The 26,275-nt window shown below is 34.9% G+C and overlaps 1 long non-coding RNA gene across 4 annotated transcripts in view; it reads left to right on the top strand.

Moving 5' to 3' along the window:
• LOC141377891 (uncharacterized) overlaps positions 1-22,574 on the top strand; it is an 88,175-nt gene extending 65,601 nt beyond the window's left edge. For all 4 annotated transcript variants that reach the window (XR_012390998.1, XR_012390996.1, XR_012390995.1 and 1 more), the window contains 2 exons: positions 21,485-21,607; positions 21,715-22,574. This is a non-coding gene — a long non-coding RNA (uncharacterized lncRNA). The remainder of the gene's footprint in view (positions 1-21,484; positions 21,608-21,714) is intronic.
• Positions 22,575-26,275: the final 3,701 nt, after the last annotated feature.

The following is a 26,275-nucleotide window of genomic DNA, read 5'->3' as shown; positions in this document are numbered from 1 at the left end:
TTCACCTAAATCCTCCTGATTACCAGCAGGGCTAATGGTTAAAATTGACAGGGCAAGAGGCCTGCTGCACTGAGTCTGCATTCAGACCCGGGGATTGAGGGAAAAGTCCCCATTTATAGTGTTTATATGAACATGATTATCTTTATTATTATATAAATTGTGGTTGTGTGTATGAAATACAAATTACAAATGTAGCAGGGCAATAAATTACTGTTTATTTCTTTTCATTTTAACTTTGTAAATGATAAAATCATGCGTCTGCTCACAGTTTGTGTCTCATTTTGTGAGCTAACTGACAACAGTTGTTCGCTCCTCTCCTTCTCTTCTGCTCTGCTGGTCACGCCCACTCCTGCCCTTTGCTCGCGGAGCTCCACGCCCATTATGATGCATCTTTAAAAAAAATTCTAAGGTAAACTTGAACCGAAAGTGGGAGGTTTAAACAAATTGAAATTGAGTGAATCTTATTTATAATGTCTTGGCAAATCCTCTAATGCCTAGTTCAGACTGTGTGATTTTAGCCCCGATTTTGGCTCGCCGACAGGTTTTGAGAAATCGCCGACAAATGCCTGAAATCACAGGCAAATCGCTTCTCGTGCACGTGAGTGACAATCACACAGTATGAACGATCAAAGACGCGATCTGAGAGAATCGCCGGTGAGTCGCCGATGCCTGTGAGATATTTGGCATGCTAAATATCTGGAGCTGTCGGCGATTCAAATCATGCCGTGTGAATTGAGTTTTGACTGAAAATAACATCAGCGATCGCCTACAGCCAATGAGAGAGCAGCTTTCACTTGCGTGTGCGTGTGTGTATACCTGCTGCAGGCCAGCGGGAGGCTGGTGGAGAAGTTAAAAGCGCTCTTTTTCAGTTTATTTGGACCCACGAAATGGAGGAAAAACTAGTGGAGGTTTGACAGGACTCAGGAGCAACTGTGTCTGTTTGACGTTTCATACAGAAAGAAATTAGTTTATTATCAACGTTGAGGAAAAATGGCTAATTCCTTTTAAACCCAGGTGAGCAAATATGTACATTTTCTACCCCATTAAAGGCTTCTTTCTCATTATGTAGTTAATAACAAAAGATATACTTCGTGTTTTTGGCTGTGAGACGTAGTTTGGACGAAGTTGTCGGCGATTCTCCCTATAGTAAAGTCATGCAGTGTGAATGTCCATGTCGCCGATCCATCTTGCAGTGTAAACAAAGCAGCGACGAAACGCTAGCCCAGATAGTCATGCAGTGTGAAAACATCTGTGACACGACTAGTTTGAAAATCATGCAGTCTGAACTCGGCATAAGAGAATGAGCTCAAGTTCATTTTCCTATTGTTGTTTCGACTTTGTTACTGAAGATAGTTTTTGTGAGGAGATAAAAGAGTTAATCACACCTATAGAGAGATTGGTGCAGATCTGCAGAGTGGATGCGCCCGTACTGAAGAGCGGTGTTATCGCGCGCGTACTCAAGAGCGGTGTTGTCGCGCGCCTACTGAAGGGCAGGACCGAAGGTGTGCCGCGTCGCGGGGGAACTTTTGATCATTTTGGAAGGGCACTTTCTATCCAAGACTAAAAAGGGCATGTGCACTGCACAGGTTGAGCCCTATGTGTGCACGTGCCTGCCTTTGAGAACTGGTTTGTTTTTAAAATGATGTCAAGTTATGTTGCTGTAGGAAAAGTCAGAAAGTCTAATGTATTAGAAATAACTTGTGCACTATTCTATGTCACGTTGTTCTATATTAAGTTATGCTTTCACACTGAAACCTCAAAAATTATAAGTACACATTAGTTACTAGGATGATGCACTTATTCAACCGGTAATATGTAGTATTTAATGTTGGACACTTTATACACTCAACGACCGCAGCTTTGCTCAGGTAACAGAAGGGGTGATTTTTCAGAAGCTCATGTTGGATTACTTTATTTATTTTGGATTGTGACGGTAAAATTCTCCTAGGAGAGTGATTGTGCCGCCTCCCGATAAGGGAATGCAGTTATACTCATGGCAGGTATTGTTTGGTAGTTTGATCATTTAGTTCACCAATTTGGCGACCGTCAAACGTCATCAGGGAAATGGTTGGAATTTCTGCTTGGTAAAAAAACATTAGTGTTTTATTTGGGATGACATTACATTCATGTACTATGTTGTTGAGTGTGTAAGTGCATAGTGTATAGTGTGCCATTTGGGACGCAGCTCCTGTTCACACATGACCTCTTATGTGTGAAAGGGGCTAATATGTCACTTTAAACTTTTAAAAATGTTAATGAAAGTCACTTTTTCCAACTTTTAAAGGTTAAAAGTTGTTAGAAGAAAGATCAAGCTCCCATAATGCAATTCAAAAGCATAAATAGATAGGGAAAAATAAAAACTTGAATCACAAAATACGAAAAACTGCTAATTTATGGCTCATTTTAACAATGTAGATCGTACACAACTCACTAAATTCCACATGCTTCCACTGATTCCATCAAATTTATGAATATATTTTGCAGAAATCATAGACTCGAGCATTGACAACCACATATAAATCTCCAGACTGTTCTTTATCATAATCCTGCAGATGTTTTACTTCATAGGGAAGTAAAGGTATATTGAAAACCACTTGAAAAGGAAACACTAAATTTGCTTTCTTTCTCCAACTGTATTATGCACTGTAAACGCAATATCAGTGTGCTGGATGTGTGTCCTCCGGGATGGTGGGATGATTTCCAGGACGACCGCCAGGCATGTGTTACCCCTGGCCGGCGCACTTCAGTAACGTACACACACACATACACACACAGACGGCTGGTCTAAAGCGCGGCCCCAGCAGGGACAGCAGGTCTCAACATTCCTCTCCAGTTTCCCAGACAACCTCCATTGCCAACAACACAGTCCGGCTCTTTAACCCTTTAACACATTCCTGGTGGAGACACTTCCTCCAGCACGTACACATACACACACGTACACAAACACACAAACACTACTAGACTGTCAGATTCCAATAAATGAACTAATACATGGAGCATTGCTGCAAGCCGTCAAGGGAAATGACTAGAACACAGTGATTTCACTGTGGCTTTACTCAAGCAGAAATATTGTCAGTAAACACTGTCGTTTGGTGTTATGACTTATTAGCAGAGTATACTTCTGCATCTTTTCAGCCTTTTTAATGTTTAAAATCTATTTCAATGCTAAAAATAGGGTTATAAAAAGTTGAATAAGGGCAACATTAGTTGCTTGGTTGCATAAGGAGTTGTTGCACTTTTTTTTAAAGGGGACCTATTATGCCCCTTTTTACAAGTTGTAAAATAACTCTCTAATGTCCCTAGAGTATGTATGTGAAGTTTCAGCTCAAAAAAACTCCATAAGCAATGTTTTATAACTCTTTGAAACTGCCCCCTGGTAGGCTTTGATCCAAATTGGGTCATTTTGGTGACTGTCGCTTTAAATTCAATTGAGATTGTGCTCCTAGCCATCTTTTCAAAAGAAGGTGGAGCTATAAATGCCTGTGCATCAGCATAATGGCAGCTTCAAAACTTTATATTTGACAGCTGCTTCTCATTTATGGCTGTCTATGCTAATGAGGAAGAGACGGTCACTAATGGGTGGGGCTTCCGCTCTCTGATGACACGTAAAGGAAGAATGTCAATCAAAGTTGACAAAGTTTCTGCAGACTGTTTTAATGAAGTGTGATTATAAAAATTTAACTAATTAATTTTCACCATTAGAGGCTGGTTATATTCACAGACTGTTGCCTCACACCTGTTTAAACACCTTATAAAAGTGATTTTTGCATAATAGGTCCCCTTTAAAATGTAATTTCTTAATATGCAAACAATGCATTGTTTCTTTAAATACTGTATGTGCTAATTTAATTATAATTATCCCGTGAAGGTCTGAACAAAATTCATAATGCTGTTTTGATTGGAGACATGGTGGTTCAAAGTCTTGTTTATTTATTTATGTTTGTACACATTAGAGTAGATGTTTTTATGTTTGATTATAAAAGCATATGACTTCATAGTATAGATATAAATTAGTGCTGGGCAAAGATTAATCATGATTAATCACATCCAAAATAAAAGTTTGTTTTGACACAAGATGTGTGTATTTTATATATTCATTCATTCTTTGATTTTTTTATTTTTTTTGGCCTTGTCCCTTTATTCATCTGGGGTTGCCACAGCGGAATGAACCTCCATATTTTATATTTTAATATGTAAACGTGATACCCACACATAAAAAAAAAACTTTTTTTGAAAGGTCGCTAATGTAAAACATATGCTGGTTAAGTTAGCGGTTCATTCCACTGAGGTGACTCCTGATAAATAAGGGAATACATATACATTATATATCTAAATACAAATAAAAAAAATCAAATATTTGAATGCATGTGTGTATTTATACAAACATTTTATACATACATACATGTGTATGTGTGTGTGTGTGTATGTGTGTGTATGTGTGTGTGTGTGTGTGTATACATTTTATATATTCATTTTATATTCAAAAAAACTATTCATTTTGAGAATACAAATATTTATAAATCTTTTTAAATATAGATAAAAATACATATTTTTTCTTACCTTTTGATTTTTCTTTCTTTTTTTATTATTGAAAAAGGTATTCATTCACTGATAAGTGGCTTTACCACTAAAAGAGCACAGCAGGTAACTTTTTGCAACAAATTGTATTACAGCCTTGACATCTCAGTTTGTGGTGACCATACATGTAAATTAAACATTGTAAACAATGTATCCCATCTATCACAATTTCTGTGACTTTGTTAATAAAACAACATTAGTTTAAGTTGAATCTCTACAAATAGATGCATCCAAAACTACTGTTTAAGGACAGTTTTGTCATGCCAGTTCTATTACATTTTTTACTAAATAATTTTTTTTTCAACTTATTAAAATTGCTAAATTATAATATATATATATATATATATATATATATATATATATATATATATATATATATATATATATATATATATATATATATATATATATATATATATATATATATATACTTCATTTATTCATTTTCCATTGGCTTAGTCCCTTTAATCATCAGAAGTTGCCACAGCGGAATGAACCACCAACAGAAATGCCGACTGAACCAGCGACCTCCTTGCTGTGAGGCGACAGTGCTAACCACTGAGCCATCGTATTGTTGTTTATATTAACTTATTTTACATTTTATTTTTAGATATTATCAAGATACCTATATTTGTTGTTGTATCATTTATACAACATAATAATAATAATAATAATAAAAATTAAAAATATTTTTCATATTTATAAAGTGTCAGTATCATAATAATATAGAATCAAAGTTTTAATAATCATAATTGAACATATTCGCAGTAATCCAAAATATCCAATAAAAACAAGATAAAAACAGAAAAAAACAGAGTTTGACTGCCGCTAATTAAATGAAACTGCATTAAGTGATTTTTTTTCCTCAGTGGGAGCATGGGAAAAGAATGTGTCTGGAAGTGAGTGTGTGGATGTGTGAGCTTCCTCTGCATTTTCACATGGTGCTTCAAATAGAAACAGCAATCAAAGACCTGCCGTAGCCTGTCACCTTTGACCTCTGAACTCTGACCCTCAATCTGACACTCATGTTGATGTGTTTTTCTTCAAAGTACCCACACATACATACATATGCATACGCAAACTCACCAAACCAGCCGTAATTAAAGGACTCTATCAGATTAATGGATGAAAACACAAACATGAGCGCCAAATCATTACCATGACATGTCACGTCAAAATGTTACGTCAAAACATTAAAATGTCAAAAAAATAAATAAATAAATAAAAAATCTTAAACATGGCTTGGGAACGGGATTACAGATAATTTGGCGGTTTCAAAACCTTGACTTTTCCAAACCGCGGTATACCTTGAAAACGGTTATCGTCCCACACCTATGCTCAACACACACAGATCTGTTCCAATTTTATAAAAGTGCTTGAGGGTTGGTAACACTTTATAATAACTACACACTATAAATCATTTATTAAGCATTAGCAAATAGTGAACTCACCTGTTAAGCATTAACTCTATATTAATAAGCGTTAGTAAGCAGTTTATAACTGCAGCTACAAATGCTCTATTCTTGACTTATAAGCACCTATATAATGTGCTTAATGATTGTATTTTCATACTTAGTTAATGATTTATTTTTCATTACTAAATTAAGTATCACATTATTTACAAACCGTTTGTATTTAAGAGTAGTTGAGGGTTTTTAGGATCATTCAGAATGAGTTAGTAAATGATTAATAAACTATTAAAATCAAAGTTTATATGTCTTATTATTCAGGCATATAGTAATGGTTACTAAATATGTTAATAAATGCTTTATTAACTCTACTTCATGCAGTTTTGTGACCTAATCTAAAGTGAGGACTACTCATGCTTTATAAATCCCTTATAAATGACAAATAAAGGCTCAGTTAAATTTTAAAAAGGAAGAATGACATTATTCATTCCTATTCATTTAAAGATACACAAATAAAACTGTACTTCAAATGAAAAATAAATCTTTGCAAGCTTATCTAAAATAAAATCACTATAGAGTTTAAACATTGAATCTTATTTTATTGTTTAATTCAATTCAATTCAATTCAGCTTTATTTGTATAGCGCTTTTACCATGTAGATTGTGTCAAAGCAGCTTCACATAAATGGTCATAGTAACTGGAACAGTGTAGTTCAGTTTTTAGTGTTTAAGTTCAGTTTAGTTCAGTTTAGCTCAGTTCAGTGTGATTTAATCATTACTGAGAGTTCAAACACTGAAGAGCAAATTCATCGATGCGTAGCTCTACCAATCCTGAACCATGCGAGGCAGTGGCGACAGCGGAGAGTGAAAAAAAACTTCACCTGATGGGAGTGAAGAAAAAAAACATTGAGAGAACTAGACTCAGTTTGGCACGACCAATTTAATTTCTCCGCTGGCCAAAAGTCTTGTGCAGAGCTTCAGTCACCGCGGTGGGCTGGAAGATGGCCTCAGCGAAGACTCGTCTGTCCCTGGAGCGTCGCTGGAATCAGACACATGTTCTCCACTCCCCACGACCATCAGCGCAGCAGCAGCTCAGGATATGGCCTGGTCCCGGATATGGAAACCTTGGGATCATTTCGTCGCTGGTCTTGGATCCAATCAGTGACTCCGCATAATCTGAGGACCTCGGGATGAGTATCCCCAGGTGAAAATAGAGAATAAAGAGAATAATTAGCGTAGCTGCTGTTCATAGTGTATATAAGCAAGATGCAGAAGCCTGTGTGGAACCCGCTAGGTGATGCATTGAGTGTATGCTTTACTAAACAGATAGGTCTTTAATCTAGTTTTGAAATGGGAGAGTGTGTCTGAGCCTCGGACGTTATCAGGAATTATTATATTGTTGTTGTTTTATCCAGTTGGGTGTCATATTTTGACACTCTTGTTTTTTGGCAATTTTTAAACTTTACAGTAATTTTACTTTTTAGAAAGATTGCACAGATTATCGTTCATTTGATTCTGAGCCTTTATTTGTCATTTATAAGGGATTTATAATGCATGAATAGTCCTCACTTTAGATTAGGTCACAAAACTGCATGAAGTTGAGTTAATAAAGCATTTATTAACATATTAGTTAACTATTAGTATATGCCTGAATAATAAGAATTAAAAATGTTGATTTTAATATTTTATTAATCATTTACTAACTCATTCTGAATGATCCTAAAAACCCTCAACTACTCTTAAATACAAACGATTTGTAAATAATTTGATGTTTAATTTAGTAATGAAAAATAAATCATTAACTAAGTATGAAAATACAATCATTAAGCACATTATAAAGGTGCTTATGTCAAGAATTGAGCATTTGTAGCTGCAGTTATAAACTGCTTAGTAATGTTTATTAATGTTGAGTTAATGCTTAACAAATAATGAGTTCACTATTTGCTAATGCTTAATAAATGATTTATAGTGTGTAGTTATAAAGTGTTACCTTCTGACTTTAACTGTATGTGTGTTGTATTTGTAAATTGTATGCCAGTGTCATATTTAAATGTCAAGAAAGTAAAGTATTTGTCAAAACTGTTCCTGTTTCATCATGGGAAAATCACGAAAAGCACTGTTATTGTTGTATTGCAAATCAGCAAGAGTCAGTCTTCTTCTGGTAAACCAACAAGTGCTGTCCTGTTTACAGGCTGTGTGAGACATGAGCGAGTGTGTTTGTGTGTGGCCACTGAGCTTGGGATGATGTAATGCCCAGTACAGACAGAACAGCAGGACTCATTACACAGTCTGACGCCGTGTGGAGACGGGCTACAACTGACCTACATACACACACACACACACACACACGCTCTTACGTAACGGACACCACTGTACAGCATCCATCGTGTGCATGTGCATGTGGAAAATTAAAGAACACATGGGTTTTGTGTGTTTGTGAAGGTGTGCCGGTGTTTTCTGGTATCTGTAATTCTGAGCATGAATCACGCAGCCTTTAAGAACAAATGTTAGTTTCTGGAGAGGGATTTGGGAAAAACTGAGAGCTGACGAGAGAATGTTTGGAGAAAGAATAGATGCTTTGTGTTTAACAGTAACGGTCAGAAAGAAAGCATTGGGGCCTAGAGACCCTAGTGAGAATCTGAATGTAATATTGCAGTTGTTTCACTGTGAGAGCAGTGATTTATAAGAGCTGCCAGTGTGTTATGCATAGATTTTCATCTCAGAGAAAGTGTTTTCTGTGGATAAATTGTACTCTAGTCTCATTGAGACATCTGATACTTGGAAATGTATACAAATTACATACAGTATATGACATACAAGTTCATATTTGGATGGTCGGTTTCACACACACACACACACACACACACACACACACACACACACACACATATATATATATATATATATATATATATATATATATATATATATATGTGTGTGTGTGTGTGTGTGTGTGTGTGTGTGTGTGTGTGTGTGACCAAATATATTGGTTACATTAACCAATATATTGACTTCTTGCACAACATATGGACATGACCGCACTCATTATTGGTCGGCCACTTTATTAGGTACACCAGTCCAACTGCTCGTTAACACACATTTCTAATCAGCCAATTACAAAGCAGCAACTCTATGCATTTAGTCATGTAGACATGGTCAAGATGATCTGCTGTAGTTCAAACCGAGCATCAGAATGGAGAAGAAAGGGGATTTAAGGTCTGAGTATTTCAGAAACTGCCGATCTAATAAAGTTTTCATGCACAACCATCTCTAGGGTTTACAGAGAATGGTCTGAAAAGTGAAAAAATCTCCAATGAATGGAAGTTGCGGGTGCAAATGCCTTGTTGATGACAAAGGTCAGAGGAGAATGGCCAAACTGGTTCCAGCTGATAGAAAGGCAACAGCAACTCAAATAGCCATTCATTACAACTGAGGTCTGAAGAAGAGCATCTCTGAACACACAACACATCAGACCTTGAGGGAGCAGCAGAAGACCACACTAGGTGCTACTCCTGTCAGCTAGGAACAGGAAACTGAGGCTATTATTCGCACTGGCTCACCAAAATTGGGTAATAGAAAATTGGAAAAACGTTGCCTGGTCTGATGAATCTCGATTTCAGCTGTGACATTCAGATGGCAGGGTTTGAGTTTGGCATCAACAATACGAAACAACATGTAGATCCATCCTGCCTTGTATCAGGTTCAGGCTGGGGGTGGTGTAATGGTGTTTGGGATATTTTTTGGCACACTTTGGGTCCAATAGTAACAATTGAGCATTGTGTCAATGCCACAGCCTACCTGAGTATTGTTGCTGACCATGTCTATTCCTTTATGACCACAGTGTACCCATCTTTTAATGGCTACTTCCAGCAGGATAACTGCCATGTTTTAAATGTGAATCATCTCAGTCTGGCTTCTTTAACATGAAAATGAGTTCACTGTACTCAAATGGCCTCCACAGTCACCAGATCTCAGTCCAATAGAGCACCTTTGGGATGTGATGGAACGGGAGTTTCACATCATGGATGTGCAGCCGACAAATCTGCAGCAACTGCCTGATGCTATCTTGTCATAAACCAAAATCTTTGAGGAATGCTGCCTTGATGAACAGAATAATTTTCTAACCCCAAACTTTTGACTGGTAATGTATATATACAGTTGATACATTAGTAAAATTCAGAATTCAGAAGTCAGAATTATTAGCCCCCCTGTTTATTAATAGTTTTAATAACTCATTTTTAATTACTGATTTATTTTATCTTTGCCAAGATGAGAGTAAATAATATTTTACTAGACATTTTTCTAGACACTAATAGGTTAAGCCGAAAGGTTAAAGGTATTAAGCCGAAAAGAAAATTAATGAATTAATGAGGCAGGTTAGGGTAATTAGGCAAGTTATTGTATAACAATGGTTTGTTCTGTGGTCTATCGAAAAAAAATCTAGCTTAAAGGGGCTAATAATATTGACCTTAAAATGATTTAAAAAATGAAAAACTGCTTTTATTCTAGCCAAAATAAAACAAATAAGACTTTCTCCAGAAGAAAAAAAATTAATCAGACCTAGGATTTTCTTGCTCTGTTAAACATAATTTGGGAAATATTTAAAAAAATTAAAGTGGGGCTAATAATTCTGACTGCAACTGTATATTGCTTAGAAGGGTTAATAATATTGAGCTTAAAAAAAAAAAAAAGATTTTATTTCAGCCAAAATAAAACAAAAACTTTCTCCAGAAGAAAAAAATATTATTGGAAATGCTGTGAAAATTGTTTTGCTCCCTTAAATATCACTATATGAAATATTTGAAACAAACAAAAACAAAAATTCACAGGAGGGCTGATCAATTTGGCCTCGACTATCTACTGTATAAATCAAACAAATGAAAGTGAGTGTATCATAGGAATTCTTTTTATCATAGTAATGGTCAAAATTTTAGTTTCATTATAAACCATCAATATTACTGGAGTCAATTTATTTATTTATAATTATCTTTATAATCTGCCTTCACTAAAAAAAATAAAACTCATTAATTCATTGATTTTTTCCGGCTTTGTCCCTTTATTATTCTGTGGTCACCACAGCAGAATAAACTGCCAACTTATCCAGCATATATGTTTTACGCAGCGAATGCCCTTCCAGCTGCAACCCATCACTGAGAAACATGCGTACACATTCATTCACACACATACTGTACACACTATGGACAATTATGTCTCCCCAATTCACCTATAGCACATGTTTTTGGACTTTTGGGGGAAACCGGAGCGAACACGGGGAGAACATACAAACTCCACACAGAAATGCCAACTGACCCAGCCGGGGCTCAAACCAGCGACCTTCTTGCTGTGAGGTGATTGTGCTACCCATTGCGCCTCTGTGCCGCCCAAAACAAAATTAATTCAAATTAAATGACAATGCTTAAAACAACTTCAAATCATCAACTAAAATAATATATACTGTTAATTTTTGACTGAAAACTTTGAAAATGGAACATTATTTAGGTGCAAGAAGTTTAATTCATTAAACTTTTCCCTTTTTACATTGTTGGTCAAAATTTGCTGATGTTAAAAATGAGCAGTTGTCTATGATGAGGGAAGCGAGTGAGTGTTTGTTTGTTTGTTTGTTTGTTTGTTTCGTGTGTGTTTGGATCTGGAAGCACTTTTCTTTTTTACAGTGACTCTGTTTCATGTTCCTGGAAGTGTGTGCATGTGTGTGTGTGTGGTAGGCCTGACCTTATTGTCCCGCATGACCCCTCTGATGGCAGTGTGTGTGTTTGTGTGTGCCTGCCCTTCCTGCAGTGAACTCTCTGTGGTCATTACTTCCACCCATAACCCGGGACAAGTGCCACTGACAGCCCAGCAGATCAAAGCAGAGCAGACCATTCAGGGTGTGTGTGTGTGTGTGTTTGTGTGAGAATGTGTGTGTGTGTGTGCGTGTGGCTGTATAAGTGAGTGTGTGTGTGTGTGTGTGTGTGTGTGAGAGAGAGAGAGAGAGAGGGTGGGGTGTGATTGTGTGAGTGTGCACGAATGTGTGTGTAAGAGAGTGGGTGGGTGTGTGGCAATTGTGTGTGCATGGGTGTGTGGGGAATTGTATGTGTGTTTGTCTGTGTGTGTATGTGTAGGGAAGTGAGTAGAGGTAGAGTGTGTGTGTGTGTGTGTGTGTGTAATAGTGTTGTGTTGTGAGTGAGAGTGTGTAATTGTGTGCATGTGGGTTTAAGTGTGTGTGTGTGTGTGTGTGTGTAGGCAGGCAGTGGCTCCTCTGTCTGTGTTGAGGTGTGAGTGTTAATGAAGTCTTGTTTGTGTGAGCGTGATCTTTAGTGTTTCTCTCTTCAGTGGTTTGACTCTTCTTGACGACTCCCTGACTTTTGTTTGGAGTTGATGTGTTTTATAGGCTTCCGACTGCTGAGTGACAGAGGGGCTGAAAGGGGTTTATTACTTATCAAATGTTTTCAAGACACTTGTGAGTTTTGGAAATCAAGTGGTGTCTCTGTTTTGAATAGATTTTACATTTCAACAAATGGTTTAATTTTGAGGTCAGTTTTAGGGCATGTTTAGCACAAGTTAAGTTTAAAGGACTTTGAAGACGTTTACATCACTGTATAATGTTTAAAGGTTAGGACTTCCATACACACCCATTCACACACATACACTACAGACACTTTTAGCATACTCAATTTACCTATACCACATTTTTTTTGGACTGGGGAAAGCCGGAGCACCCAGAGGAAACCCACCCGAACACAGGGAGAACATGCAAACTCCATACAGCACAGAAAAGCAAACTACTTGCTGTGAGGCGATTGTGCTACCCACTGCGCCACCGCGTCACCCTTATGTTGATTATTATTATTGTCATTATTATTATTATTCAATCATTTATTCATTTTCTTTTCGGCTTAGTCACTTTTATTATTATTATTGTTATTATTTTATTTTTAACAATTTTTTTGGTTTTTGTTATTATTGTTGATGTTGTTGATGTTTTTGTTATTATTATTATTTTTGTTGTATATAATTAGTTTTATTTTTTGCTTATTATTATTATTATTATTAATAACAATATAATAATATTTTTGTTTTATTTGTTATTATTATTATTGATGTTATTATTGTTGTTGTTGTTTATATTGATTGTTAATATTAATAACAACAACAACAACAACAATAATAATAATAATAATATTTGCTGTATTTATTTATTATCTTTAGCATTATTATTATTATTATTTGTTTTATTTGCTTTTTGTTATTATTATCATATTATTTTTTAAATAAACTTTTTTTAAATAAAGTTTTATTTATTACTATTATTATTGTTAATAATAATAATAATAATAATAATAATAATAATAATAATAATAATAATAATAATAATAATAATAATAATTCAGCATCTGCCGTCATGGTCACACAGATAGACAGAGTGTGTTCATACAGCTCTGCTCTGTGCTCTGCAAGTGAATTCATCTCTCGCGCGTCTTTGTTCTCCAGCAGTCGGAGGCTCATCTGGAGGCCCGGAGCTCTGTTTTTCAGAGATGTCATGTCTTTTCCTGTGCCCTTTGTGCGGGTCTGAGCTTCAAGAGGAAGACAAACACACAAATGCATCCACACACACACACACACACACTCATGCACACACACTCCGGGGTGGTAGCGAGGTGATCTCATGGGGGTGGAATGATTATCTGTGCCTCTATTTGGGCTGATAAATGCCTGGATTAGTGAGTGTGTGTGTGTGTGTGTGTGGGGCGGGTATGGTGGGTCACTGGGTTCAGGGGTAGAATTGAAGTTTGGGGGGGGGAAACGGTCTTTCTCGCCTCACGTTGTCTCTGAACTCGCTCACTTAAAGAAAAAAAAATCTCACATTTGGATGAGGAAAGGACCTCCGAAATATACACGAGTGTTTCCAATATTAGAGTTAGTATTCATTTCTGCAATGAAGAATTAATACAGTAATGCACTACAGGAGAAAATGCTATTTTATGCAATTTAACAAAATAATATCTGTAAGTTTTTAGTATTTTTTTAAAGCTTTTGAATTGCATTTTTGGATCTTGACCTTTCCTCAACCTTTAATGTTGAAAAGGTGCATCAATGTGCATTTTTAATATTTTAAGTGATATGTTGTCTGAGTTGATGCCATATTTAAAAAATAAAATAAAATTAAAAACTTATTATAAAATCTTCTTATTTACCTTCTTAGAGTGTTTCTAATATTAGAATATCAACTTCTGCAATTGTTAATACAGTAATTCACTAAAGGAGAAAACACTATTTTTATGCACTTGTCAATTTTGGTTTTACAAAATAATGTGTGTAAATTACCAGTTTTCTGTATTTTTCATGCTTTTGAATTGCATTTTTGGATCTTGAACTTTCCTCTAATACCTTTTATTGTTGAAAAGTTTCAAGAAGTGACTTTGATGGATATTTTTAATAGTTTGAAAGTATATATTGTCTGAGTTGATGTCATACATTTAGAAAAACCTTCTTATAAAACCTTTTTATAAAACATTGTTTCAAAGTAAGTGTTTTCTACTGGAGTTATTATTCATTTCTGCAGTTATTAATTAATACAGTAATTCACTACAGGAGAAAACATTATGTTTAATGCACTTGTCAGTTTTTGTTTTATAAAATAATATCTGTAAATGACCAGTTTTCTGTATTTTTAAGCTTCTGAATTGCATTTTTGGATCTTGATTTTTCCTCTAATACCTTTTAATGGACATTTTTAATAGTTTGAAGTCATATATTGTCTGAGTTGATGTCAATCATTCATTCATTTTCTTTTCGGCTTAGTCCCTTTATTAATCAGGGGTCGCCACAGCGGAATAACCGCCAACTTATCCAGCATATTTTTACACAGCGGATGCCCTTCCAGCTGCAACCCCTCGCTGGGAAATGAGTTGATGTCATACATTTTGTTAAACCTTCTTATAAAACCATCTTATAAAACATATAGTTTCAAAGTACATATTAATTTTTATGGTTTTATCATGTAAATGAAACAATACTAGACCTTGTAGAACTTAATTCATTTTTCGAAAATAAATCAAAATTAAATTTTCACATAAACTTAACTTTTTCCTATTTCTCTAACCATTGTTTTGTGTGCGTGATCTGCATAACCTAGAGACTAATAAACTTGCATTTGTATCGAAATCAACTACATTTAAGCCATTGTGTATATTGCAAGGTTTAGGTAGGAGTAGACTATTCATACAAAACATTACATAAAGCATGGCAATTCGATGGTATAGAAATGGTTATGTGAAAGTTGACTGGTTTTATTTTTTCAAATCTGTCTTCACTATATAATGTAACATATCAATATTGTACTACCTCATAACATTTTTAAAATTATGGAATACAATAGACTTTTAAATGGATCGTACAGACTAATTTCTACGCAATCGTGCTTGTGTTTATTAATCTTTAACTGTAACCAAAACATAAGCATTGTAAACAAGCAAGTGAAAAATCTTCACAGAAACAAAAAGTTAAACTTTGTGGATTAAGGAAAATTTGCAATGTGAAAATTTATCAATTTTACAGTGTTCATAATACTGTAAATACAATTACATCCAGACAAAACAAAAAACTTACTTTACAAGAGTCACATTTTTTTCACAAGCACAGGGATAGTTCACCCCAAAATTAGAAATTCTGTCATCATTTACTTACCCTTTACTGTTTTAAACCTTTATGGGTTTATTTCTTCTGTTGATTACAAACAAACATTTGTTTTTACTGAGATGTCAATAAAAGTCAATTTGTTAAACTGCAAAGTTGAACTTTAATTTTCAACATCAAAAGTCGAAAGAGCAGAGATCAATGTCCCTTAATGCAATTCCTAACTGAATCAACAGAAAACACCTCACTAAATTAACAGAAACTCAGTGGTTAGCACTGTCACCTCACAGCAAGAAGGTCGCTGGTTGGAATTTCTGTGTGGAGTTTGCATGTTCTCCCAGTGTTGGCGTGGGTTTCCTTCCTTTGCTCTGGTTTCCCCCATGCAGTCCAGAGCATGCGCTATAGGTGAATTGAATAAACTAAATTGGCCGTAGTGTATGAGTGTGTATGGATGTTTCCCAGTACTGGGTTGCAGCTGGAAGGGCATCCGCTGTGTAAAACATACACTGGATAATTTGGTGCTTCATTCCACTGTGGCGACCCCTGAAGAATAAAGCAATAAGCAATGAATTTATTAAGTAATAAATGATATAATGATTTAATAATACAAAAATATTAGACTCATTTATTAAATAATTATTGTCATTTATATAGCTGTTTACCTTTTCTTTATTTGAAAACAATTACGTAGTAATGAACTATAAAATCATTGTATTTGTTATAAATTAATAATGAAACACAAAATCATTAGGCTATAAATTAATATACAAAATAAATACGTAAAACTATTTTTTAAAATAACTTAAAATAAATATCAAAATATGTTCTTTTAATATATTTTAATACAAAAAGCTCAAGTTGCCATGAACTCCATCTCATAGGGACTCGGGAGGGGCTTTGAATCCTGAAGTACAAAAAATGTATATAAAAAAAAAATATATATATATAAAGTTTCTCCTGCACTGAGCTATAGATTTCCAAAAGTCTCTTGGTTTTTGCTAACTGATTTTGTACACATTTTATTATATAAAAATGATAATTTTTCTGTCTGCCTGTAGTATTTTATGAAAACATGAACCCCAATTTCTCTTCCATAAAATCCTTAGATTGTCCAATTGTCATTTTTGTGCTGAAAATATATTAGACCAGCACATGTTTAATGAAATAATGTATAATATATAATAGATCGTTCATTGAAACATATAGTAATAAATACAGTAAAATAATCGTAACACATTAATGGAAGTAAAAGCAACTTAAATGGTTGAAAAGCAAATGTATTAATTATATATAAATAATAATAAGCAATTTTGGTAAGTAATGATGTATAGACATTTAAAATAATTACTTAAATATATGATTTTTGTAAATTATAATAATGAATATATATTAAAATAAATAATAATGCTAAAAATATATTCATAATTTGTTTTCGCCTTAGTCTCTTTATTCATCAGGTGTCGCTGCAGCAGAATGAACCACCAACTTATCTAGAATATGTTTTAGATGTCCTTCCAGCTGCAACCCAATACTGGGAAACATCCATACACAGTCATTCATACACATACACTATGGCCAATTTAATTTTTTCAATTTACCTACATGTCTGTGGACTGTGGGGGAAACTGGAGCACCTGGAGGAAACCCATGCCAACACGGGGAGAACATGCAAACTGAACACAGAAATGCCAACTGACCCAGCCGTGACTCGAACCAGCACCCTTCTTGCTGTGATGCGATGGTACTAACCACTGAGCCACTGTGTCACCCATCTAAAATAATAATTCTTAATCATTTCAAATAATAAAATATTATCATATAATATGAATTTCATTACATTTTAAAATTATTCATATCAACATATTTTATGTATATTGCAATATTTTAATAAATTATTTGATCAATGAATAAATCAATGAATGTATTAAGTAATAAATTATATGATTCATTAATACTAAAATATTGGACTATTTTATTAAATAATTAATTTTGTATATGAAAACAATTACATAGTAATAAACTATGAAATTATTTACTATAACTAAGTAATGACTAACACAAACTCTCACGTCTCTCACGTTTCCTTGAGCTCTCCCTCACGTGGGGACTCGGGTGGCGGTTTGGGCGCTGAATTAAAAAAAGAGTGATGAATGAAAGAGTAGATGCTTAGTAGAAGAAAGGGATGAAGACAGGCATGCTGGGAGAAGAGAATGGGGAGAAAGAGGTAACATATGGAAGAATGTATGAATAGGTTTTCCTGCTGGAGGTGTAAGCGCAGGAATGCCCGTATAAAGTGAATAACAGGCTCTTGCCCTGCGGTACTTTCTGCTCTCACAGTGGAAACAGTCGCTCCGTGAGGGAAGTAAAAGCGTGTGCTGGTAAAGTTCATGCTGGTATGTGATCGCTGACAGGAGATTTTCCATGTAATCTACACCTGGTGGTCATATCTGAAGAGGACCGAACGCACGAACCTACACTTTTAGCATACACGATATATGTATGAGCTAATGTTGGAGGATGCTGAGTGGTAAAGCGCGCCGCCATCTTGTGTTCGGACTTGGTAATGCCGTCCTGAAATATTTACGTGTTTAAACCAGTTTACAGAAAATTAGCTATGAACGACACGTAAATGATTTATTAAGTTAACAGGAGTCATTATTTTTGAAACATAGAACTAAAGTACCTTAAACTGTATATATTAGTTAGGGGAGACCTTTTTTTAGCTACATGTCTGAAACTTTAAGGCAAAGTACCGACATTTGTCTACTACAAATGTCAACAATTTAAACTACTTAAACTGTATCACAGACTTTGTGAGATGATAACAAATACAAAGTGGTCCTACAACCAACTACTGATAGACAAAATGCACAAAAACTAAGGGTACTACAAGTAATAAGCCACAACAACAGTTTTATTGTAAATAAATGACTGCAGCAATATAATATATGTCAATATTGGAAGTGTATGTGCATATAGTGTGTGTTTGTGCATGCACATGTGCGCTTGTGTGTGCATGTCTGTACGTGCACATTCATATGTACATGTGTGTAAGTGTTTGTATACTTTCAAAACACGTGTTTCAACCTACCATGCCACTGTAACCCATTGTTTAGCTAGCTGTATTAGCATGGTGCTTTGAAATTAGCAGGAAATTGATGCACCATTCTTTACTAGAGGAACTACAGTTTGACCTGATATAACTCAAATAACATCTACAACGGTAGAGATACTAAACAAAATACTATCTTGTTATTTATTTTTACTTTCTTACCTCAGAATTCGATTTTCTGCTGTAGCCTCTGAAGAGATTGCAAGACTGACTGGAAAATCTTAATGTGTGGTTGTTAACGAAAACTGAGTAAACTGAAAATGTTACATGACCCCTTATCTTATCCCTGATTCGTGGAATTGACAGTGTTACAACTCACCCTGTGTTTCAACTATACCCGGTCTCCTCTACAGTATTTGCAACACTTTGTCGAATGCTACAATTTACTGAAGTGAACAAATAAATTAGTTTGCTCTTTTCAAAATAAATACCTTACATTAAGGTACGTTAGGTAGTGTCAAGTCAACTAATAAGTCATTTAAGGTTGGACATGTATAGCTGGAATCAGGGGTGGGCAAAAATACATTGAAATGTATTTTAAAATAAAAATAAAAAAGTTTTAAGTGTAGCAAAATAAACTACAAAATGCTGCAGCCACAAAATTTATCAAAATTAAATACTGCATTTTGTATTTTGAAAATACTACAAAATACTTTTCTTCACAAACCTATCAACAGGCCTATTCAATCCTTTCTCTGCACCCCATTCGCCTCTACTGTACATGAGCAAATATATTCATAAAAATGTAACTTGTGTTTCTCTTTGATTTTAGCATACATTTTGTACAAATTATAAACAAAAAGTCTTGTGTTGAAGGTGATCCCTTTAATCACTTTAAAAAAACATTATGCTGATAATGAGTAGGAATATACAGTAGTACTATAGCTCTCTGTCTGTTGTGAAATTGCCACCATCTCTTAAGAATCTTATAGTTTAAAAGGGTGACATAAGCAATTTCTCAATTGCATTCTTTAACACATTGTAAAAAAACACGATATCTGTTTTTGCTGCCATAAAACATAAGTTGGAAGTTTTTGACCAGTCTGTAGACTGCAGTATTATTTAGATCATTTGAAATAGGCAATGAAGTATTGTAGATATCGTCACTGAAGGACTATTTTTATGTTGTTTATCTTATTTCCTGCTCTACTCGTGCTTCGGTTTCCCTACAGTACATATACATGCACTAATATACTGTAGGTGCATTGGGTAAGGTAAATTGTTTGTAGTGTATGTGTGTGAATGAGTGTGTATAGATGTTTCCCAGAGATGGGTTGCAGCTGGAAGGGCACTGCATAAAACATATACTGGATACGTTGGTGGTTCATTACGCTGTGACGATCCCTAATGAATAAAAGGACTAAAGCTGAAAAGAGAATGAATGAATGAATGATTTTGACTTGCTCCAGAATCTACATCTGCCATTTTCCTGGCACTTTCCTTTATGTGGTGCATAATTTCCACCCACACTCCAAATATTGATCAACTTCTTTAATATAATTAAATTTTCCAGTTTGATCTCAAGCCTTGGCAAATAACAGAAAACACCACTATTAAAGGTCATATTTTATGATGTTAACATGCAGACTTTTTACAAAGTATTTTACAGTATTTTAAAAATACTAAAATGCAAGGAACTAAAGTATTTTGATATAAACCATTAACCCATTTCCATAAACCCTATTTCAAGTTTCACACTTAGCTGATGGTTGATTATACAGCTTTTTTGGCATGCTGTCCCGGGAGAGAGCCCTGAGATTATGAGATCCTCGAGCCCTGGGTTCCCTCCTGTTTGCAGGGCGAGTGGGGAGTTTGAGCTCAGATAGATCTCGATGAACTCCCCTCGGCTCATTTCTGGCTAGTGACAGATATAGGATGGCTGAGAAGAGGTGTACTTGCTAAGAGCTTGGCTATGGTATCAATTTGGTGTGTTCAATTTACTTAGGGTGCGTGTTTTTTGGACTGTGGGAGGAAACCGGAAAACCCACGTGAGCACAGGGAGAACGAGCAAACTCCACACAGAAATGTCAACTGGTTTGGAAGACTTTTTTCTTCAAGATGAAGATATTGAGATAAGAAAACTGGTTATTTATTGTGATTTAGGAATCATCTGATTGGAGAATCATTCATGAGCTGATGCGGGAACAGCTGAGAACAGTCATTAGCACATGATCCTCTCGAAATTAGCTTATAAATAAACTTCACCAAATACAAATTATAAAATACATGTATCATAAATACTGCCCATGCCTGGCTGGAATACATTACCCAAACTGAGTAACCTACACTTTCAGAAATAAAGGTATGCAAAGTTGTCACGCTGTCACTGGCACTTTTTTTAAAAGGTACAAATTTGTACCTAAAAGGTCCATAATAATACATCAAAGGTACTAGATATTACAAAAGTGTTCCTCTTAAATTTTGTAGGTACTAATATATAGTTTTGAGGTACCTATATGGACCCTTTAAGTACAAATGTGTACCTTTTGAAAAGGTACCATCCCAGTTACAGCTCGTGTACCTATATTTCTGAGAGAGTAGCATACGCCATTACATTTTCCATCATTTGACTACTTATTGTTACTTATGCTAAGCTAACAGGCTATTTATCTAGCTTGCTAACCACTTTTATAAAGTATTGATAAATGTTCCATTTCATTGCATAAAATTGCTATTCATATAATGAAGTATAACATATTTTGATGAATCAGACAATCATATATTCATTTGATTGTTGAAATCTGTCTCTTCAGGCATTTAAACAAAGTACCAACAGAAAGTTCAATCATTCAGCAGCATCAAAGTGGATTTGGGACAACACCTGCTTTATATTACGAATGCAGATGGAGAATATGTATCAGTCTTGCCAAGACGAGGTTAGTGAGCAGTTTTATCAGATACACAAGTAGTCATTCATTCATTCATTCATTCATTCATTCATTCATTCATTCATTCATTCATTCATTTTCCTTTGATAAATCAGAGACTAAGCCACAGCGGAATGAACCACCAACTATTCCAGCATATGTTTTACGCAGCAGATGCCCTTCCTCCTGCAACCCTGTACTGGGAAACACCCATAACATTGATTCACACTCATACACCAGCCAATTTAGTTTATTCAATTCATGCACATGTTTTTGGACTGTGGGGGAAACCGGAGCACCCTGAGGAAACCCACACGAACACTGGGAGAACATGCAAACTCCACACAGAAATGCCAACTGACCCAGCCGGGACTCAAACCAGTGACCTTCTTGCTGTGAGGCGACAGTGCTAAGCACTGAGCAACAGTGCCACCCCTATACAAGCAGAAAATAGCTATAAATTATTTTTAAAATAGTGTTTAGGCCTGATTCATCTTTAATTCTCATGTTTGTGTCTAGTTATGGGACACTTGTCTATACTAATATGAAAGACAGTTGTTGATATTGATATTACATCCATTATCTTTATTTATTTGAAATTGTTCAGTGTCAGAATGTCACAAAATTGTGTTTAAAAGTAGACCAGTTCATTTCTGAAGGGTGACATGGTAGCTAATGTTGGTGTAATTGCTGATAAAAAGTCTTTATCATCATAGGAATGAAGTGAATAAAAAAAGTTATTTTGAATTGCAACAATATTACACATTATATGTTCTACTATGTTTAAATCATATAAATAGAGAAGCAAGACCTGAATGAATAGACAAACAACAGCGAAATGCAAAAACATATGTATTTATTTCTGTCATACTCTGTAAATATTTCAAAAGAAAGACAGTGATACAGTAAGCATACTCTTTTCATTTGTACTCTTTTTTTGTCCACATTCTTAAATAAAAATACTATAAAAGGTAAAGACTGCAACACTCTGAGTGCAAAAGACATACACACACACACACACACGCACACACTTGGACAGCACTGTGCTTATGTCACACTCTCATAGTGCAACAAACGCGTCCACTGATTAAACGAGAATATTTACACACTGCGAAAAACTGCAAAGATAGACTGTGTGTGTGTGAATGAGAACTTTTATGTGTAAACCACTATTTGAAATGTTACCTTACATATATCATTGTTTTGAGTTATGAAGTATACACTATTCTTTTTTTTCTCTCTCTTGAGCATTTAGAAAACAAACAGCTTTGTTTATCAGAAGATTCCATTGTATGGGTAAAATATAAGTGCACTGGAAAATTACTGCAAATGACTCTGAAGGAACAATAACTGGCTTTTTCATTTTAGAACAATCTCCCGAAGCATTCGTAATGTATGCCACGAAAACCCGTATTCGAAAACATTTCACCAATCAAATTGCATCAAAAATCTCCATTTGCATCACAGGTCTTCTAGAACCATTTATTTCATGTTCTATGACTCTAGATCAGGGGTGCCCAAAGTTTTTCCTGTAAAGGGCCATAAACCAAACTTGATTGAGGGCTGTGCCAAATATCTACCAAACCATATTGCAATAAAATTGCCAGTGGGAATTTCCTAAAAATGTTGCTTTAAATCATAATAACTAATCTACTATCATTTTACAGTTTTTCTAGTTTGCTTTGACCTGCTTAAAGAAACTAGGTACCTCTTCATTTTCATTATCACTATCCCAGCAGAGCAGAGGACAGGTCTTGCAAATGTGTTAACCCTTTCTCATTGGGTTGACACATTTTCCCTACCATTTTTCCAAACAGTTAACACAGATGTCATTCAAGCAGTCCAAACTCCATTGTTTTAGTTTTGGTAACCAAACAGAATCCATCTATTCCTAACTATTAAAAACTACCAACATCAGTATGAAATCACTAAAGCACCGTTTTGACACTCCTTCACACAAATCTTCAATTAGCCATCATTCTGCAAACCTTATATAAACGATGGAAGGTCTGTGTTGTTCTGTGCCAGCATTGATGGAGGAGGTCAATATGGCTGTCCTATACTCCCAATAGATTTGACTGTATATTAGTTTACATGTGTTTTCTCTAATATTTACAGTATTTTATTACTTTTGTCTGTTTTTTTTATATACAGTATTTCAGTTTTCAGCCACAGTTTGAAAAATGTCATGAATTCAATATATATTCAATCAAAGCACATCTTATTCTTGATCCAATTCTTTGCAAAAAGTCAAATTTGACAACCCAAATAGAGACAACAAATGCCATTGGCTATAAGCTACAATGGCAAGCAATGGTGGCGCATTTTGAGTTCTGTATTTTGTATTTTGTTGTCCATTGTGTAATGATTAATTGAAAGAGCTCTTATACTTGTTTGCAAGTTGTGTTGTTTGAAGGTAAAACTAGCTTTTGTTGCATATGTTAAATGTTTTGACACGATATGTGCTTTTGCAAGCAAAATGTGTCATTTTGACCATGAGTGCCGCAGTTTAGGCCTGTGTGTTAACTGTTTTGAAAATGTGGAGTTTCAGTTGACAACTGCATCCAAGCAATCAAAAAAAACTGTAAACATTTTATACTGAACTTATTACAGTTAAAACATAAACAACCCTATTACAGTTTTTCTTGTTTGCTTTGACCTGGTTAAAGAAACTAGGATCCACTTTATTTTCATTATTACTATCCCAGCAGAGTAGAAGACAGGTCTTGCAACCCATTGGGTTGACACATTTTTCCCACCATTTTTCAAAACAGTTAACACGGATGTCATTCAAGCAGTCCAAACTCCATTGTTTTAGTGATGGTAACCAAACAGAAACCATCTATTCCTAACCATTAAAAACTACCAAGATCAGTATGAATTCACTGAAGTTGACACTCCTTCACACAAATCTTCAATTAGCAATCAGTCTGCAAACATTAAAAACGGTGGAAGGTCTGAGTTGTTCTGTGCCAGCATGGATGTAGAAGGTCAATAGTGGTTATGTCCTATACTCCCAATAGATTGGTTTCCATGTGTTTTCTCTAATATTTACAATATTTTTATTTTTGTCAGTTTTCAGCCACAGTTTGAAAAATGTTATGAATTCAATATAAATTTAATCAAAGCATTTCTTATTCTGGATCCAATTATTTGCAAAAAGGCAAATTTGACAGCCCAAATAGAAAGACAAAAAATGGCACTGGCAATAGGCTACAATGGCAAGCAATGGTGCACTGAATTCTGTATTTTGTATTATGTTGTCCATTGTATAATGATTAATAAAAAGAGTTCATATACTTGTTTGCAAGTTGTGTTGTTTGAGGGTAAAAATAGCTTTTGTTGCATATTTTAAATGTTTTGACACGGTATGTGCCTTTTGCAAGCAAAATGTGTCATTTTGAACATGAGCGCTTCTGTTTAGGCCTGTGTGTTAACTGTTTTGAAAATGTGGAGTTTCAGTTGACGGCTGCATCAAAGCAATCAAGAAAAACTGTAAAAACACAATGGAGCTTAATGCTGAATACATTATTCGAGCTGCTCCTGCGTTCACCTTGATTTGCTCGCAGATGACTTAGGCATTGACTTCTATCTGTCAAGTGACAGTATTTACATTTTAAATGTTTGATTCATTTACATCATTTAACTGAATCATTTCATTTCACTTGGCTTTTTTTGCAGATCAGCAACAAAACAGAAACAAAAAAAGGTTACGTTAAATTAGAAATGATGATCTCTGTCAAAAGATTTCACCTCAACCACCTCCTCATCATTCTCCCTCTCTTTTCAGATGGGATGGTGGGCCAAATCAAAGGTTACCATGGGCCTAATTTGGGCATCTCTGCCTGGCACTGAGATCTGTAGCTAAACTTGCTGTACAAAAATGGTTTCAGATTCCTTTCAGAAACCTGAATATCCCCATTTTGGCTTTTGGTCTTCATAGCATTTAGAAACTATAAAAGACTAATGGTTAGATTCACTGTAGAGTGCATTAGTATCTGCTCATATCTTTAGCAACAGTGGTTTCCGAAAGTATTTACTATTCAATTTTCCCATAGGGATTCGTCATGAACCAAACCTGCTTCATGGATGATCTCAATGTTGTAAACTTTATATATATACTGTATACACTCTTATGTATAAAGATACACTCTTAAATAAAAAGAAAACAGAAAAAGTACTGGCTGCTTATAACCCATTGATTTTTTACTGTAAAATAAAAACAGATTTTCTTTTAACTGAGCGTGCCCATGTTAAAAAACTAAAAACAAAATGCTGTTTAACGATATAGCTACCATAAAAAAACTAAACTAAACATTTTCTATTAATAATTTTTTTTATTAAAAATGTTTATTTTCTGTGTTATTAAGTGTATACAGTAAAAACTTCGATATAATAATAACTATGAATGGAGAATATTAGAAACCGGTAACCATTGACTTTAGTGCTGTGCGATTTGGGGAAAATATCTAATTGCAATTTTTATTTATTTATTTTTGTCAGATATCGCGATTTGATTTATGATTTAATTTGGTATTAAAGCTTCAGCTCAATAATCTGTAAGCCGTAGCAGCAATTCTGCAACAGCTCTTAAAAATGTTTTTGAAAAATGTTTTTGAAAAAACAAAAGTTTTTGTTTGGTGTCTGTAATTCTCATATTACCAATGCTGTTTTTCG

The sequence above is a fragment of the Danio rerio genome, chromosome 15 (genome assembly GCF_049306965.1).
Source record: "Danio rerio strain Tuebingen ecotype United States chromosome 15, GRCz12tu, whole genome shotgun sequence".
NCBI classification, from domain to species: Eukaryota; Metazoa; Chordata; class Actinopteri; order Cypriniformes; family Danionidae; genus Danio; species Danio rerio.
The sequence above is the reverse complement of the archived record's forward strand: the minus strand, read 5'-3'. Positions and strand labels throughout refer to the sequence as shown.